The sequence below is a fragment of the Rhea americana genome, unplaced genomic scaffold (genome assembly GCF_003343005.1).
Source record: "Rhea americana isolate MKP2758 unplaced genomic scaffold, rheAme1 scaffold_60, whole genome shotgun sequence".
Classification (NCBI taxonomy): domain Eukaryota; kingdom Metazoa; phylum Chordata; class Aves; order Rheiformes; family Rheidae; genus Rhea; species Rhea americana.
The window spans coordinates 3,502,185-3,521,857 of NW_028186757.1; positions in this window are offsets into that span (position 1 = coordinate 3,502,185).

The following is a 19,673-nucleotide window of genomic DNA, read 5'->3' on the forward strand; positions in this document are numbered from 1 at the left end:
CTGTTAATTAGGAACAGAGTAATTAGAGTATAGACAGACATCTTTTCGTATGTTTAGCATCTGGAGCCAAAAACCTCTAGTCTGGAAGTCATATAAGAACATAAGCCAAAACCCAATAACCATGACATTCTTGCAGCACAATTAAATTCCTTATCCAGCCTGCTCAGTGTAACTGGAATATATATTTACTTTGCCTTCTCCTTGCCTAATTGTTAGTGGTAAAAAGATGAGATCTTATGAGAGTTGTGAGATTCCYGTGACAATGAAAGCTCTTCTGCATCAGGCATGATCCTGTAAGTATCTTTTCTCCATCAAAGTCARTTGTCAGTTTTGGCAGTGGCCTTTTCCTGAATGTTAGCATTTGGCAACCGGGGAAGTTTTAAAGTGTAAATTAAATATATTAATCTTTATGTGTAACGGGAGACATAAATCTCTGCTAATGTAACTTAACAAAGCTTGATTACATCAATAATTTTACAGTAATTTGTATAGCAGAGTATTTGTCCCCATTACTTTAAAATTCTTGTTTGAAACCAGTTTCTCTAATCTCACTCTAGAAATATCTTTAACTCAAGAACTAAAGCAATTTGGTAGAGGACTATTGCCAATTTCTGGGGTTTTTGTTTAACTGTTCCAGTATAATAGCTCAAGATACATGGTTTGTTTTTTTCCATTGTTATGGATTCGAAATAGATTTCTAGTGTCCAGGAGTAAATCTGATCCCACTGAAACTGTCTTCAGTTGTCAAAAATTTCCCTTAACACAAACCAGGAGGCAACAGTAGTTGACTTCAAATCCTGTCTTTTCTGATTGCTAGAAATTCAGATTGTTGCAGAGGTAACAAATGCCCCTGTTAATTTGTTGTAAATAYCCATATTTTATTTCAAACCCGTTATAAACCTTTGAGACTTAGGATCTGCTTACAGAAATGGAGTAAAGTATTTATTTCTCTTCCTGTAATCATAATGGAAGAAGTTAAATGTATGTGACAACTGAATTCCATTAAAGTTACTGAAAGGTCGCACTATATTCCTGTACACTAATGAATTTAAGAGATGAAGGATGTGAGGACAAGACAGAATGTTTTTCATCAGGGGCTGCAAGAATGAAGCTTCCTTTGCTCACATATTCAAAAAGTAGTGCTTTATGAGCCRCAGAGGAAGGACTGTCAGGCCGTTCTTAAAATTTCCAAAGGAAAGGAAAATTGGCACCAAAGAAAATGGTGTTCTTTTTCCCTTCAGTTTGGCAGTAGACATTTTTAATAGTGTGTGCCTGATGGTATCTTCTAAACTGTTCTTCTATATTAATAATCAGCTAAAATATATGCTGCTCTTCTGTGTCCATCAAACAAAAGGTGTAAGGAAGAGAACAGAGACTATTCTGAAAGTTCCTCTGTTTTAAACCAGTGGAGATCTTATTTCAAARTTTGATCTTGCATTTTTCACTTTTTGTGTGGTGTCCAGAGTATCACCAGCTGCCTTCTATTTATATACTTTGAGACTTCTCAATTTATAAGTGTCAAAAAGTGTGTGATTACTAATTAAGTTCCTGTACAAATAGGTAAGCTAAGCTCAGAACAACTACTGCAGTGCATTTAATTATAGCTACCACAAACAAATTATTTCAAACACCTAGGCATGTTGTGCCAGAGAGTTTGTAAGTCTAAAAATGAAATGCCTTTGCAAATACCTAAGTCCCTTATTTCGTGGAAGATACAAATATCTCTTGTGTAAACATGTCTTTACAAATTTTATTTGCAAAAATGATTTTACAAACCTTCAAAGAACTCTATATAGTATTGTAAGTGATATAAATACAGTAAAATGTTATTTTGAGCGTTCRTGTTCGTGGAGGCCCTTGCTCACGACATCATTAGGTAAAGGCTGCCTGTTGATTGCAGRTTAAAGAGCATCTGGACACATCAGACTATCCTAGTATTAATTAGACTTTTAAATAGTGACTTTTCAACTTTGAACTGAAGCAAACTCTTTTCTTTCAAGCTTGAATATGGCCTTCCTTTGTGTTATTGAACAGCTTTGTTTCGCCTGGGTAGTGTCTGCATTTCAGTGAGGAATGAAACATTCTGATATATGGATTGCAGAATGGAAGCCTTGTAAATTATGAGGTTGGTATTAATACAAGAACGTAGTTTTTAGATGGTTTTGCCTACCTACCACAAGATTCTCTGTTTGATTTAAACTTAAGGAGCAATACTACCTTAGTTTGGGATATTTGTTTTGGTTAGTAAAGGTGGCTACCCTGCTACTTTTTGTAAGTAAATAGGTGGATGCCGAATGATTCTAACAAAATTTGCCGTTACCAACCGGTTTCATTGTACTCATATTTTTTCACTTTTCTTGGTATTTAAAGTGAACATGCTCCCCATTATGTGTTTTGAGAGCTTCTGGGAAAATAAATCAATTAGTTGTTATAGGAACATACTTAATAAAAGAATTCAAAATCATATTAACTAATGTTTTCACTTTTCCTCCTCATTCTGTCAATAGTTCTCTCAAACACATATTAGGGAAAAACAATATGTACAGATAAGCTTAGTAGGATATTTTGTTGATCAACATATTCAAATTTTGTCTGACTGAATTTTATTATGTAAATATGTGGATTTGAGTTGGACTATGCTGGATCTTGGACAAGTGCTTTCGCCAGTGCATAGGGTCCAAAAAGGAGGAAAACTTCCTCAGCTTTTCCAGCATCTATGTTTTAAAAGAGAAAAAATGACTTCATCTTACACCTTCGAAGATTGCAGGGTTCTGACTTAYTGATGTGAAATGGCAGAAGGCACCTTCTGACCTTTATCAGTAACAGGCTGAATTCATAGCAAGGTTCATAGCTAGCCCAGTGTTGGCTGCGTAAGATGGCTCTGGGTAGTTTTTTGTCATCTTCTCACTCTCTGTGCTGAGGTACCCAATGTTCTCCACGGCCGCGGAAGACTTGGGAGTCCTCTCATTGTCAGGACAAGGAGTGCAAGACCTCACTCTGAAAGCCAGTTACTACAATACCTAACCCTAAGGCATGTCTAACTCTAAATTAACCCTAAGTGTTCAAGCAGGATACGTCAACTAATAGCAATGTAACCTGACAGGATGCTGGTTTGGGGAGGTTGTGGCCAATTTCAGTGCTTTGAGGAAGGAAATAAGAAAAGGGGGATTGAGAGAATTAAGATTAAGAGATAACYGAAAGAAAAAAACTTTTTTGCTCACAAAAGTAACCAGATAAAAAAATCTTAAAATAAGGATCAATATACAACAGCAATTTTGTTTTCTTTGAAACTTCTTTGCATATGCCAAAATATCAGACAGGCATTTTAGGACTGTTATCACAACCTTACCTTCCATATTTTTTAATTATTCATAAAATCCTCCATAACCTTACTAAATTCTGTCAAAACAATGAAGATTTCCAGCATATTTTTTGTGACCATGTTCTTTGTTGTGATATTATTTTTTGACTTTAGTAATTCTGCCTTCTTGATAATATTTTCCAGACTGCATGTATAACTCCTCAACCTTTGGTGAGGTTAAACTAGCTAATTAATATTTCTTGATAAATACTTTATCCCCACAGTCATCTTTATACTTGTTCTAATTTGAGTTCAGCTTTCTTGAATACAGGTGATCAGACTGAAAACATTGTTCTGAGTAAGGGGAAGAGCTGGAACCCCAGTTTGTGTTTTTATTCATGGCCTGTTGAGGAGAAACTGAGGGGAAGGGGCCTTTTTCAGTCTGGAGAGCAGAGAGCTTCAGGGAGACCTAAAAGCTGCTTGCTAGTAGGTACCAGGAAGTTATCAAAAAGACCAAGCCAGGCTCTTCACAGCAGTGGGTGGCAGGAGGAGAAGACACAGCAGGCATAAGTTGAAACATGAGGTCAAAATGCACATAAATAAAAGCTTYTTCTCTGTAAGGGCAGTTAAGTATTGGAACAAATTGCCCAGAGAGGTTGTGCAGTCTCTGTCCTTGGAGGTTTCTCAAGACCTGACTGGATAATGCCCAGAGCAGACAGGCTGACCTTTAGCTGAGCTGGCTTTGAGCAGGCCCTTGGACTAGAGACCTCCTGAAGTCCCTTCCAACCTGAATTATTATATAATACTATGATTCTGACTTGGGATGGAAGAAATAAGAGTCTTAATTCATGTCAGTTTTTTTAGTTGCTAACTGAGCTTGCATTTCAGGTAAGTGTACTTCTGGAAATGAAAAACACGTAGTAAGGTTACATTGAAAGATGGCCTAAGATAGCCTCAAAAAGTAACATGCTTTATCATTTGTAATCCATAGCTCTGAATATCTCATCTTAAGCCGAGGATGCTGTCATTTTTACCTGTGTTTTACCTCTGCTCAGTTTGTATTTTGATTTTCATTCTAAGCAGGTCCTAAAAAAAACCTGATGATACAGTTGCCAAGATGGGGAAAAGCATAGACTCAACTCTGCATCTCAAAATCCTAATCTCAGACAAATTCAATCATAAAAAAAAGTAATTCAGAGCAAAAATGACAGTCAATTAACCTGTTTGAATATGGGGGTCCAGCAGTCATCACCTTTTAATCTGTGTCATGTGGACAATGTTTCACCCACTACTACTGCATTTTATATATTATCAGATTGGAGAAAACATTTCTTGGCAGTTACAGTATGTAATGGGATCTCAAGACAAATGAAATTTTGAAGAAGTGGGCAAAATTTTAGTTCTACTGGTATTTGGAGTCCTCTCATGGTCAGGGTCATTAAGCAGGACTTAGTAAAGGCAACAAAGTCAATCATCTGGTGAGGTGTTTCATTCCTGCATTGGGGAGGGAAGAAATTATGATGGTTCTATAATTTAATAGTAAAATAGGTATCTTACACTTGCAAAGCAGAGATGTTTACACTCCTAGACATCAGTAGTTAATTTTAACTTCCAGATCGTATATTTTAAAGAAATAACCACATGGAAATGACTCTTTAGAGAATGCATTAAGAAGACTGTTCAAAACAAAAATACACTGAGAATAATTAATATAAAAATTTGTAACCAATATTTATATATTTCACTTGAATCTATCCTGTCTGTCACCTTTTAATGGGTTAAATACTCTGTTTGGTGTGCTGCTATTTTAAAAATGATTTTTAAACTATCTTTGGTGAGTTGTACCTCGCCTAGTACAACTTCGGTTTCCGGTAAAAGACTGAGCGATACTGAGACTGCCTTTTCCTATTTAGAAGTACTGCATCATTTCTTCCTCTAGCTTATGAATATTAAAATTGTTCTTATTTTAATCTACTAGATGAAAAAAATCACTATTATTAGTCATAGTGTTAATGTTCTTATTTTTAATCATCTTGACGCCCTCTATCTTTCCATAAGGATGGACAACTGTTCTCTCATTTCATAGAAATTCTTCTGCTATTTTTCTCTAGTAATTAAAATTTAGGTACCTTCTTTCTTTTTAATTAAATGTATATTGAACCTATGGCAGAAAGTGATGGTTTCTCTGCCAATGTTTTTCACTGCTTTCCTTGTATATGTGTAAAAAGAAAACCAATTCACCATCTCCCAGCATCTTCTTGGGGTTTCTTGCAGCCTTCTACGAGAAGACTACATTGCCCCAACTGGCTCCCTACATGTTTTCACTCACACTTCACTCCATTCTATTTATTGCAAGCTTTCTATATCTTCTGTTAGAACAAATTCACAGTTTAGCCTACACCCAGCATGTTTTAAATAGGAACATATGTTACAGAGAAGCATAAACAAAGGATCTTATGTACAAAATACATTACACTTGTCACAATTTTAAAATAATAAAGATGTTCTCTTAGTTCTGTGAAACGATGCTACAAGTTTTTTAAAAAAGATTGTTTTCCACCCAGATCCCAGTGCAAGGTGTGCCATGCAAATTATTAGGCAAACACCTTCTTTAACGGGTGATATATAAAATAAATAACACCATCTTTCTCTTCTCTTCATGAATGATTGCACATAGGACACAGTAAAGCTGTGCTTATTTGAGGGTAAAAGCAAGGCAAGATTTTCTAGGAAGGGATAACACTATTAATAAATTGCCATCATGTGGTAAAAAAGACAGCGAACAGAAAACTTATAGGTGGATGAAGCCCTTCTTCAGTGAAACCTAAATATCTGAGGAAATTTATCTAAAAAAATGAAGGACTTGTTTGCCCAACACCTTGCATTCTTCAGCTATACCATTAGTTTAATAAAGAATACTACCCCTTCTTACAAACCCTTGCTCTTTGATTATAGACGTATGCATGTCACATACATTAGGGTATCTAATGAGCTAGCTGGTATTCCATAGAGTATGCTTCTGGTTTCCTAATGTGTATAATTTTATGTAGGCCAAAGATTGAATATCCTCAGTTCAATGAATGTGAATGTTCTGCAAGAATTTTGTTAATACTGTAATACTGCTGTTGCCTTATTATCTAGAAAGAATTTTGGCATCAGATCAATCCTCTTTTTAATTAGAAAACAGTTATATTATTAAGAATACGAATTTAACTAATAAACTCCATTTCATTTAGAGACATAATTTTTCAATGTAGATTTTCATAGGCTGTGACTGATCATGATTTATGTACTGCAAAGACAGAATGATAATTTAGTAATGATAATTTAGTAATATGTAAAATTATGGAATTCATTCTCTATTGCCTTTCCCAATATACTTTCAGTTAAATGTCAGTTTTGGGGGAGTCATGATAATGTATTCCACCCTCTCTTTTATCTTTTGGTATTAGTATTATTCTTCTATAATCTTAATTTTTTCCTGACTCAAAGACATATAATAGAATTTACTCTAAATTTCAGTAATTTTGAGGTTTCCCTCCAATTTTCTATAACTAATTTAATTACAGGTTTACTGCATGGTTGAAATTCAGAAACTTTTGTGTGCAGTTAGTGGTATATTGCCAGTAAGCAATTGTTCAAGGCAATATTTTGCTTTTTTTCCAACTGTATGCTTCAGAATTCTGCTAACGTTATTCTTTTTATTTGTACCTGAGAACCACTTAACTCATAGGAGGAGCACAAATTTTTAATATATCCTTTCATATCAACCAGAATAATCAAGGAATCTTACACTTAATTCAAAACACTTAGTTGCTTAAGAATAAAATCTTTGCATCTTAAAATCTTCACAGAGAAGAACTGAAATATTTGCAAATTTCAGCTACACCAGAAACGTTGACTTAGCATGGGCATACTATACGAAGAAAGTCAACAGAAAATGAACTGTACGCTTTTCTGTCAATATTTTTCTCATCTAATTCAAATGTAAGAAGTATTATTGATTTTAAAAGCTGCAATATGATTTATCTTTCTTTCCAGTTAGATTGCATCAGTTGAGAAGGTTCTAAGAAAGTATACCTAGTAATTCTACTGGCTTTTTCAAATACGCATGGTTTTAGGCACATAATATATGACTAGATAATAACACTTCTCCACCCGAGCAGAGAGATTACATTTTGTTTTGCCTTTTTCCTTAAAATTTAATAAAATAATTTAGTTCAATTTTTAGTTCAAAGAGTTCAGCAATTTAGTACCCATTCCCTTCTCCCTGCTTTCCTCTGAAGTGGGATGCTTATTATACCAGTCAGTTTAAGAAAGTTCCCTCCATTAGGAACTTCTTGTAATTAGTAGCCACAGGAATGGCTTTGATATAGAATATAAAACTCATAATAAAGTATGTTATGGAWTAACCGCATTTCAAGTTATGATTTTTTTTTTCCTTTTTGCTGCTTGAAAGCTATTATTATGTCAGTGGATGAAAAAGAAGCCCAAATTAGTGTGCTATTGGCTTCATTTGTGAAGAATGGTAACCTCAAAACATCTTTTCTCCTTACTGATGTTCAGAAGACCAGAAAGGTATGGGCGTATAGTGTTACACCTGTAAAGAAACCTGTGCATTTTGAATCACAGAGAAAAGTTGGAGGCTGCTTTACCTTTTTTTAAGCCTGTTTTTTCAAGTACATTCAATTTAAAAAAACCCTTCCCATTCCTTTCAGGAGTTTGATAAACAGGACAGGAGAATAATCTCAGCATACTCCAGYGGCTGAAAGGACCTGAGAAGAAAATATAGATTACAGCAAAGTATATGTGAATCTAAGGCTGAAGAATTTATATCGATAAAAAATTCTTTTGTTATTACTGCATTCAATCTACTTTAAGAATCTTGAACCAACTATTTTTTCTACTGTAAAATATTATACAGGTTTCCATTCTAACCTCATATGTTGGCTTTGCTTAGGGCGATTTCATTGATTTTAGTGACATTTTTCTTGTCTTCCAGTAGKATAAATCAGAGCAGGTTTCAACTTATTGTTTCTGAAATTTCTGAATATCCCATATTTGTGGTTAACAAAATAAGTCTGTTGTAATTTGAGAAGGCAGAGAGAAAAAAAGTGAAAATACGGGAAGGCTCGTCTGAATGAAAGAAAGCAATATATTCAGAGCCATTACAGAGAAGAAACTTCTTTTGCATTCAAAGTAGATATGACTACAGGATATTCATTCTGTTAATAAGAAGAGTTCTTTCCAAACAAATTGAAACACACACATATATATCCTAGCTTTCTGAAGGGTAACATTTGTTATCAGGCTTAACTGTCTTCTTAGTATTTACATCTTGTGTTTARTACAGTTGAGCATTTCTATAAAGAAGCAAAGATGAAGGATGGTTGGACTGAAACAGAACTTACAGTTGCAACACTAAACCTTGAGGGTCGAGTGGCATCCACAGCTCTGAGTCAAAAGCCAGGTTCCTCTGGCAAAGCGAGGCACTGAGCTGGGTGGGCTTTCACAGCCTAGCTCTCCCTACTAAACAAATTCGGTGACAATTTCTGGGTTTCCAGGAGATGCTTTTAGATTTGTACATTTTGAATATTATGGATAGATATTTGTTCATTTGGTGTGTGCATTGGGCTGAAAAAATCCTGGTTCCTTATGTTCGTGTGGCATTGAACCGACGGTAAGAAGACCCTGCAGAACTGAACTCTATTGACTGCTTGACAAAATAGCAGCCCAGTCAGTGAATTTGCTGAAACTCAGGCTTGAAATGAATCCTTGAATTGCTCAGCACTCTTAAAATATAGTCGGTTCTTGATATGCCCCAAATCAGTCATTTTGGCTTCTAAAAAGGTACTGGAGGAAGCTGAGGTGCACATCGAATTTAGGAGCCCATGTTCTGGAGCTAGACGTGCACAGATTTTATGGATCTAAATTCTGGACTCAAACATCTTATGCATTTTGTACATCTAACAGTTAAGACTATCAGGCACCCTCTGGATTACACAACAAATGAATGGAAGTTTTGTGAGAAAACATAGGTGCTTTAAGTGCGTAAATCTTCTGTGCCTCATTAGCCCAGGATCCAGTCACAAAGAAACTTTTTTGTAGTAGAAACTGAATATAAGCTCTAACCAATATAGCCCACATATAGCTATGTGAACGCAATCTAATTAAATGTTTTCTCCTGTCTATGGAACATATGTGYAGGAAAGGAACCATTTTGGACACACAGGTAGCTCAAGCCACTGCTTGCAGGACTGCAGGGATGGCAACTGTGGCGGATCTGAAAAGGAGCTCAAGCAAAATCTGATCATTTGTGACTTGCTTAAAATACCAAATACAAAAGAGGTCTACATACCAGAAAGCTAGTTCACTTTTTGTTCTCTTTCTTTAATTAAGCACTAGAAATAGTGACAGGATGAAAATGCTGAGAGAACTGTGCTATTTCACTGCAACAGCAGCCACACGGTTTCCACACTCGTGCAAATTATTAGCGAAAGCCAGTAGGTATTTTTATACTAAGTTGCTAAGAATTGCTCATCTACTGCACAAAATAACTATTACTACTTGTCTCTTATCTCTGGAAAAACCTAGGAAGGCCTTGCAGGTATGAAAAATGGGCCTTTCTCGTTTTTGCCTTCAGGCTGTTAGACTCCAGTTAAAAAAAAAACTGTATGACTTACTTGCAAATAAATAAATAAATAAATAAATAAAAGCTTTAATCGGCCTGCTGGAAGCTTCAGTCATAACAGAAGCAATAGCAACCCATATGCTGTTTTTTTTTTGTTTTGTTTTGTTTTTTTTGTTTTCATTGAGTGTGAATTGGGAGGCATTGCCTAAGGGGGAAATAAGACCTAATGCATGTGCAGGGAATGCTCTATCTACAGGAGTTCATCAGGAGCCTTCACAGACGTTGCTAATCATCTGGTGTCTTGCTTCTGAGGAGACATTTGTTTTCAGCTCCTGCCGAATTTGGAATCATATTCTCATTTTCTTATTYTGCCACCAGTCGGAGGATGACAGTCTCTTCATGTATTCCCTTGAGGACTAAAATACATCTTTGCATTCAGGTATATCTGCTAGCTCATCTATTACTGAAAATCATTTGAATAGTGTAGACATCTCTTCTTTTGATTATTCTTCATATAATTTCTTCCATAAATCTGAAAAAGTGATCTTATGTACATTGCTGCAACACTGGAGTCCGTTGCCAGTGACCTGCTGCTGGATACAAYGACCTTGGTCATTGCCTTTGGGTCTGCCTTATCACAACACACTTATCTAGCAGTTTTTGTGGACTGATGCCTGACCCTGCTGATCACTAGCTCTTCTCTCCTTGTTCAAAGGACTGCAGCTCTTGCTGGCGAAGTCGCTGTCCCTGCTGTCACACTTTGTCCTGGCTTGCCTTCCTCCACAGAGCAGCCGGCTTTTGCTTCTTCYCGATATACTGCCCACGAACTGGTAGCGGGGTTTGACCCTCAAAGGTTTCAGGGCTGCAACCGCAGATGACACTTATCCAATGAATCTTGGCTTCTTTCCTGTACAGTTATTGCTTCAGTAAGAGGTATGGAGATTGATCTCTATATAAAAGTCCTTTAACTTCATTGCTAAACCTTTCTCCTGGGAGGTGGAATTATGAGTCCCATAAAATAGAGGAAATTGCAACTGATTTCATTTCTCAGTTCCTGGAAAGTATGYTTTAAGTTTTAGACACAATGCTCCTTGCAGCCGTCTTTCAAAAGAAAGCTGTGTCTCATCCTGCATTTTGCAGGGCACTTCTTTCTTACTGGGGTGTGATAAGCTTTCTCCAACCACTTGACTGAGCTTTTCAGGGAAAAAATATAACTATATTTCAAAAACTGAAAAGAAATGCTCTTTAGTGAGACAGACTTTCCTACTGTTTTAGCGGTCCTTGCTTTGACCTATCCCAGTACTTGACCATGGAGAATTGAAATTCATATATTATTTGACATGAGAGTTCACGAAYACCTGATRCAATGGCATTAATTTCTCTACCTAYCTACTGGTAACTATTTTTTAGGACTGTATTTACTAGAGTTGCCCCTGCATCAATGACTCATTGGTAGCTTGTGTTCAACCAATATATTTCTGTCTTTGTARTTTCATGAACTCCTGAATTCCCACTACTGGTTTTTAAGACTGAATATACAYTATGTGCTATTAAATTTCATCCTGTTTCTGTTACTCCAATCATCACACTATCCATTGCCTTCTTATATAAACCTTTAATCATACAGTTCTACTCGATTCAGCTTTTCAGGGGAGACTGGTGAAGGAGCTGCTGTTTTCTGGATCCAGATTATGCTGTGTCGTGAGTGAAGCATTAAGCTCTTCATCCCTGTCATAGATGAAGTACAGGTGCACCAAAGCAGAACCCAACCGCCCGTAGGATGAGGGAATTTTAAAGTCCAAACCCAAGATAGGYAGGCAGCCTCCAAGCCTAGACTGTTATTTAACTGGTGTTTCCAGGATTACAGTTTTAGACTTTTGCAGAATACACATTATTAAAATGCTTAGCTACAATATGACTGAACTTTTTTTTCTGTTCTCTGGATGTGAGTAGGTTGGTTTCATTGTTTGTTCGTTTTCTGATGTTTCACCTTTTGCCATCTATGGTGTGCTTTAACTGCCAAATTAGATTTTTTCCTACCTCTTTGACCATATGATTTTATTTTATTATTCAGATTATTCAGTTTTTCATAGCATCTTTGGTCATGGTGAAATTCATTTCCTCCTCCTAAACTGTAATGCCCATCAAAATCTGTGAATAATCTACTAAAACACCTTGTTTATTTGATGAGCACCACTGCTGTCTTATTTTCCCTACCTATAAGCCAGCGAGTATGATTTTAGGCATTACCTGTAAAGATTACAGGTTTTGTATTGAACTGATGGTGCAGGGTCTCCAGATTTGCACAGGCTTGCCTTGGCTCTAGCTGCTTTCAGCACAACAATTTTCTAGTGGTCCAGTGATTATTTCCTAATGTGTTTTTGTTTAAGCCCTGTGAATACTTTATACTGTAAAAATCTGACACACTSACGTCAAATGAAGCTGAGGGAGCCTATTGTGCAACTTGCAAATTCCAGCTGCGAATCGGAAAAAAAAAACCCAAAAAACTAGACTGCGGGGTTGAAAAATCTTCTACTGGACATCAAGACTGAGGCAACAGACACACCTGAATTGACATCTCACTGACAAAAAGCCTGGGCATGGACAGCTTGATGCAACACCACCATCGTTCGCTCTCCCCCCCCAACACACACTTCAGCCTCGTGATCTGAAGAGGTGTGGCAGGTGAGCAGAACAAGGCAAATAGGTAGATATTAGTAGGTTTTCTTGTATAACAATTTTAATGAAGTTTATTCCTCTGTGAAACCTATAGTGTCAACTTGATATGATTTTTCATCAATAGCATCATTTACATCTTCTATCAATTGGAGGTGTGGCAGCTATTATTTGCACCTAAAAATCAATTACTAATTTATCTGAATTATATCTTTTTTTTTTTTTTGTAATATTGTGGGCCCCAAATATATACTTGGGGTATAAATTTAATGGGATGTTAAAAACTCTTTTTGAAAAATATGACCCTTTGTGTGAAATTCAATATTTATGATATTGTATACAGCTGGATTATTTTATCTTAATTCCAACCTATTTGACTTGTCCAGGGGACAAAGATAGGTGAAATATATAAATGAAATGAATCTTTCTGTACATGAAAGTCTACAAAGATACTGTGAAGAGAGGAAAACCAAAAAAAAGCTAAGGGATAATTATTTTCAAGGATGGGCTAAGAATTTGTTGTATCAAAGGAAGTTCCATCATTATCCAGACTACCAAAAAGCCAGTGAGTGTGTGCAGCTCTTGTGGATGTTATGATGCTTTCTTAACATTTTCCTAATGCTWTCTAGATGCTTGATGAAAATGTATTCCGTTGTGTTCTAAGAAAAGCAACACACGTTACATCTAGTATTTCAAGAAGGATCTATTAACATGTGATTTGTCATACATGGTAAACTCTTTCTTTGGGAGATGTGTCCAGAACTTTCCTTGGCATTTGCAATTGCTGTCATAATGAATAGTATGTCATTTGTGGGGTTTTTTATTTTATTTTATTTTATTTTATTTTATTTTATTTTATTTTATTTTATTTTATTTTTTAACAGTAGACATTGTTAGGTTCCATTCTTTCTGAAAGTGGTTGCTTTTTAGGACTTCCCACTAATGGGTGGATCAGCTTTTAGCCCGAGTGTACAACAAAGAGCTGGCTATGCAGGCAGTCCATAAAAGCTGTCAGAGAGAGTCTTTTTCTTTCAAAGTTTTATGGCAATTTCCTTTACTTATATATTCTATCTTCTCTTAAAATGATAGAAAAGAGTAGGTTTAAAAAAATCTCTTTTTACTGAATGGAAAATAGATTTAATTGGAAAGCAAATGACTGCAGACTCGTGATGATGAAGAAACCATCTGCACAAAAATGCCTGTGTGTCTAAATTCAGYGATGTACCACATCGTAGGTTTGGTGCAGCTGGTTGCCTGCTCCTTGCTGGAGAAACTTCATAAAATTCTCAGCACCACCACCAACAAGCATCATAGTATTTTTTATTAATTTCCATTACAATAGGTTTTTTTTGTTGTTGTTCTTGTTGTTCCTCTCTCTGAAACTGATGGAGATGGGGAATGGGAAGCAGGAATACATCAGGAYCTTTTTATGCTACTATGCATGAACTTGGGCGTATATTCTGGATTTTCAGAAATCTATTAATTACCACCATGTGCAGAAAATTGGCGATTAGAGACTTGTAAGAAAGGAAGCCAGCCATTGTCCAGAAAAGCTTATACTGCTACGAAACAATTTTGTCCTTTAAATTTACCTCACTTTTATATGATGTTATAAATTTGCTGGAAAACATGCACASATCTGTTACTTACAGTTATGTTGGATAACCTCATGCTCTGAGCACCAGAATCCAATCCAACCAAAATCTGTAGTTTCGCAACTTTTCCGTCTCAGATAACATAGCCCATGTCCCTTAAATGCGAGCTTTTCTGGAGGGGGAAAAACAACCAACCARCACTGGTTGCTGGGGCTTTATCAAAATCCCTGTTACATAGCAAAAGATTTACATGACAGATGAAATTTTAAGACTTCTTARCCATAAGGAAATTAAAAAGAAAGATTATACTGTTCTTCAGCCGTTTGTTGAGGTGAATTTTCCTCTCTCTMATAAAGCATTATCAGCTACTACTGTTACAAGAAAATATATATTCAAGTTTGAAAGCATAAAGTTAGCTGGACAATTGAGATGCAGGAAATCTGTTAACTAGAAGCTGCCTGAATTTCGAAACACTTCAGGAATTAAGGGGCATCAAAGAGAATCAATAAATCACGGAGTTCAGATGATGAAACATGCTGAAGATGCCAGCTGCAGTGATAACCTGCAAATCTATACCCCAGATTACTCCTTTAGCTAACAGTAAAAAATGTCTTAGAGTGTCATTTGTAACAGCCTCTCCTTCTCATCTGTAATCATACTTTTTGTTCTATGGTCCTAATTTCAGTCTTTTGCCARGTATCTCAAGAGATTTCTGTTCCAGCAGCAATTGGCCAGAGTACTGTAAAGAAAAAATAAAAATTAAAAAAAAAGATTTGCTTGATAATACTCAAGTGCAACTTGTTGATTCTGATTTAGTGAATTGATARTAGATAATTTCAGAAACAGAAAGCTTTGGGGTAGTGTTAGAACTTTTTATAGTAAGCACAAAATTTTCTTTTCTGTTCTTATTCAGATGCTAACTTTTTATGTATTACTTTGGAGTCAAATCTTCAGACTAATTTGTGAAGCAGCACAGAGAACTAGCATACCTGTTTTTTCAGTGCCTACTAAAATAACAGRCTAGACAGACTTTCCAGCTCAGAAAATCCCTATACCCTTGTCAGAAGCTGGAAAGGATTATTCTTTACTTTTCCTCTTTCTTATGTTTTTAAGCAACAGCTACTGGCTTCTATTAAATAAACACAGGAGACCAGATGAATCCTCAGTATGACTCTGTGTAAATTCTGACATTCYGAGAACAAAAGACAAACCGGCTGCAGTCTTTTAGCACTGGTTTGGAAAGCCACAGTCAGTCTGTAGTTGAAATGTGTACGATGGTCTTTGTGGCRTGGGGTGCAAGATCATACCCACATGCTACCGAGGGCATTCTATATTAAGCATATAGAAATTTGCATTTCCACTAATTCAATAACAAGGTTTTGCTTGTTTCTTTTAGCATGATATTTGCTAAACTTAGTTTATTGTCTTCAGTCAGTGTGACAGCAAGGGGAAATAGCCATGTTGTCTTACAAGTGGCAGCCTTTCCTTAGGCTCGTTCAGTATAACTGAAATATCAGCAGAACCTTAGCCACTGACCACAACAAATCAGCATAAAGTTTTACTCTGTCCACTACAGGTTCCTATTACTCAGAAAAAGTTTTATTGCCCTGTTGGAATGTCAATAAAACTCTTCATAACTTTCTTTAATGCTTCCCCTATCTATCATTATGATTAGTAGTGCCAGGGTTCTTAAGAGTATTTTTTCAGTAATGTTCTTGGAGCAAGGCACAGCTAAAAAAAAGACTCAGGGAACACTTTCAAGGCTCTTTTGCTGGTCTTGGATTCATATTTTTGAGAAGATTSACCAGAAAAATGATAGCTTACTAAACAACTTAACAAAAGTCTAGCTTCRTGTGTTTGCACTTGCAGCTTTAGAGCAATCATTTGTACGCTTGCCTCAGGTGTGCTTTTTGACCATCACTCTAAGGAGCTCTTCTGTCTGGCTAGAACAGCTGCAAAGGGTGCATGACTRATTACAGAAGGGATTGCCTTCAGCTGGGACAGCAGGTCTTGGCACTGCTCAGATTCAAGGAAAAGCAAACATTTCGACTGCAGTCTTCTGCAGCTAAACTGAGTTCCTTGCCTCTTTCTTTTCTCTTTTCTGAGTGTCGATCTGTGCTCTAGAGGTAAGAAACACTTGTTCTGCTAAAACCAATGAGTTTTCCTTAAAATATTTGATTTGTATTTTTTCTCGAAAGAAAAGTGTGCCTGAGCTCTGTTTTGACTCTGTTAAGGTTAGCAGTTTCTCTGCTTCTGAGTGCCCTGCCTCAAAAGGTGAGGTAACCTCTTAAGAAATGCAGCAGTCCCTCTCTTTCAGGGCAGAGTCTCTGAATGGGGTCTGCAAGCAATATGAGATGAAAGAAAGATAACCGTATTGAAATTGTTTYGGAGGCATGTTGCTCAGCCAAATTGGTCAAAAATTGAATATTTCAGAGGTATTTGATCCTATTTTTACATATAGGAGGCTATAGTAGTGGGATTGGTTTAAATGACTTCTTATGGGAAGCAGAATGTAATTGTCTGGTTTGTAATAGCCAAACAGATGTATAAGAAATCAGGAGCATGTAAGAAGTCGGTTTTCTTTTGTTCTCTTATTGTTTACATCAACTGTTTAGCAATGGATTATGTTGCTTGGCTGAACTCAGCTCTAAAGAAATGGCTTCTATTAAAAGACTAATTCTGATTTTTCTTTTAAAAAAAGAAGAAAAATACTTTTTCTTTTGATATGGGGTATATGAATGCTTGATATTGTGATAGTCCACTCAAAATCTCTATGTAGAAGCTGAATAATATTATGTAGAATCTTCCTTTTCARTTGTCAGTGAATAGCCAGCTGCTAGGACATAATGTACTAACTCCTGATTCACAGAAACAAATTTCATTTATTTATTTAATTTTCTTTAATGGCAGTAGCTGACAGTGTAGGCTTCTAAGACTTTCAGTAGAGACCTTTCCTCTGAGGTGCAGTCATCAGGATACTTGCTAAATGCCTTAGACAAAAATTTTATGTAATAGTCTGAGGTATCTACTAGTATCTAGATCTAGTATCTGCTGGTCTAGGATCAGACAAAGCCATGAGCTCTCTATAYGAGTAATATAAAAAAGGGCGAAACCTCTAAAGGTGGTGCTACATCTGTTCATAAAACAAGTGTCCATGAAGTAGTACATGTGATCGTTGAAGTGAACTTGTTCAGGAAGCTGTGGAGCACATATGGAGGTATGAAGAGCTAGCTGTTAAATGTTGTGGACTGGTCTTCAACAAACAGTGTTCAGTTAGTTCAGTTAAGTACAGGTAGTATCTGTACTTAAACAAAAAGATTTAAGYAGAAATTATTCTGTGCACCTTACGTGGTAAGCAAGGTGTTTCTTGCAGAAAATCTTAGGACCATTATAGAAGTTACTAGTGAAACCTCCTGCGTGCACAACTTTTGTTAATCATTTTCAAGAATGAAACAACCCTGGAGAACGACTGCCAGGATAATAAGATAATGGAAAGCTTCTCTGGTGAGATGAGAATAATAATAATAATAATAATAATAAAGCTTACTTTGGTATAATAAAAGTTGAAGGGGGATATTATTCCTTCTAAACACTGTGGGGTCGGGGGGAGGAATAAGTATTGTTAAAAACAGAAGATAGTAATGATGAAAAAGCTAGCATTTATAAACTCTCCATCAATAATTTTATGCTGAACGTTAGAAGTCAGTTACCTAGGTTCTCAAATGGTTTTGCAGGAGGAGTGGTGACAAGATACGTTTTAAATATTTGAGCTGGGGTGGGATCCTTTTGTGAAGGGATTGTATGACCGGTTTGTTACATCTCTCATATTGGATTTGAGAATTGTAAGTTTAACAGCATATGAGAGAGACAGATGTTTACTGTAGTGTTTCCAAGGCTAATTCAAATTCTTAAGATCTAAAGATAAACCAGCTTCTTAACAATTTGCTGAAATGATATAAAATCTGTGGAAATAGGTGGAAAATATAGGATTTGCTAGCAGTATTACCATCATTTGACTCTCTCTGTTAAGTGGAAAAGTGCCCCCTACATTCTTTATCTTTTTTTTTTTTATTATTATTATTTTATTTTTTTTAACATACACCCATACGGCCCCCAGAATCACCTGCCTTTGGCTATAATTGAGAAAGTGAAGAAAACTGAATTCTTTTCATTGTGATTCTTGCTTTGAAAGTTTCTGAATAGGTTATATTGAAATATGTCCTAGTGAAAGCACTTAAGTCTCTTTTTATTGGGACTTCCCTTTCCTTACAAAATATCAATATCCTTCCTTTTGTGAGAGGAGGCTGCAGTGTTTCTTGTTTCTAAATAAAGTATTTCAATTTCAGAGATGAAATGCATAATTTCAAAAGACTTCTGCAGCACTTTCCGATACACACAGAGCTCTTTCTTTAAAGTTCTGATTAAAGATGTGCCCTTAGCGGCAGGAGGCCAAAAATAGGGTTATGCTTTTCAAACTGCATGAGAAAAAAGTCRGCTATGAAGGTGAATTGCAAGACTGTTAAGTACCAGGTATATTCTACACGTAAATGCCATCTAGCTCCCACGTAAAAAAGAAGCAAAGCCTCAGATGTTGATATCACTTGCACAAATCATATGGCTTTGGCCAAAATCATCTTATCGGAAAATCTGAAGTTCAGCTGATGTTTGTGAGCACCTGATATTATGTTAGTTTACTTGAAAATATTTTCAAGTATGACATACACTCTTATTCAAGTCTTGCTTATTAGGTATTTGTTTAAATAACACAAAATATATTTGAGACCTTTTAAAACAAAGGTATGAAAGAGCTTGAGCTTTTTTGGACTATTTTTATAAAGTGTGGATAAGGTTCAAAGTGCAAATACATTAAAAAAAATTAACTGGCTGAAAGTGAACAGTGAATCACAGGGATTTGTTATTTGTCAGAGATTCTAGTCCATACAGGTTATTTTTTTCCTGTATTATCATATAAATGTGGCTGAGACCTAGTAAGTGGGTTCTAGGATGAGCAGCATGATGGCTGGTCAGCTGAACAGCGCTCTGCCTGCTGTCGTGGATGTATCTCTATTGACTGTGATGGGAGTTTAGAAAATTAGCTCAGATGTTAATACCTAATGGGTATTATGGAATCTTGTACTCACAGACAGTACTTAAGGGATTTGCTATGATTTAAGCTGGCAGGCGCTGCTGATATTATGGCATGGATGCATCTTTAAGTGTAAATATTTTATTATACTGCTGTTATGTTTAAACATTATCAGTTACTTCCAAAGCTTTAGTGCGAGAAAACGCTGGATGTTGTTCTGACATTTCTTCATGTAAAAGTGGCATTTCAASAGAAAAATAGCAAATTAGGACAGGAAGTAGGTGGCAAGATTGAAAGGTTATTGTGTGTTTGTGTGTGTCTTTTAAATGGCAGAATCTAATTGTGTGAACTTACACTTCAAAGTGCACCCAGCTTAAGACAGAC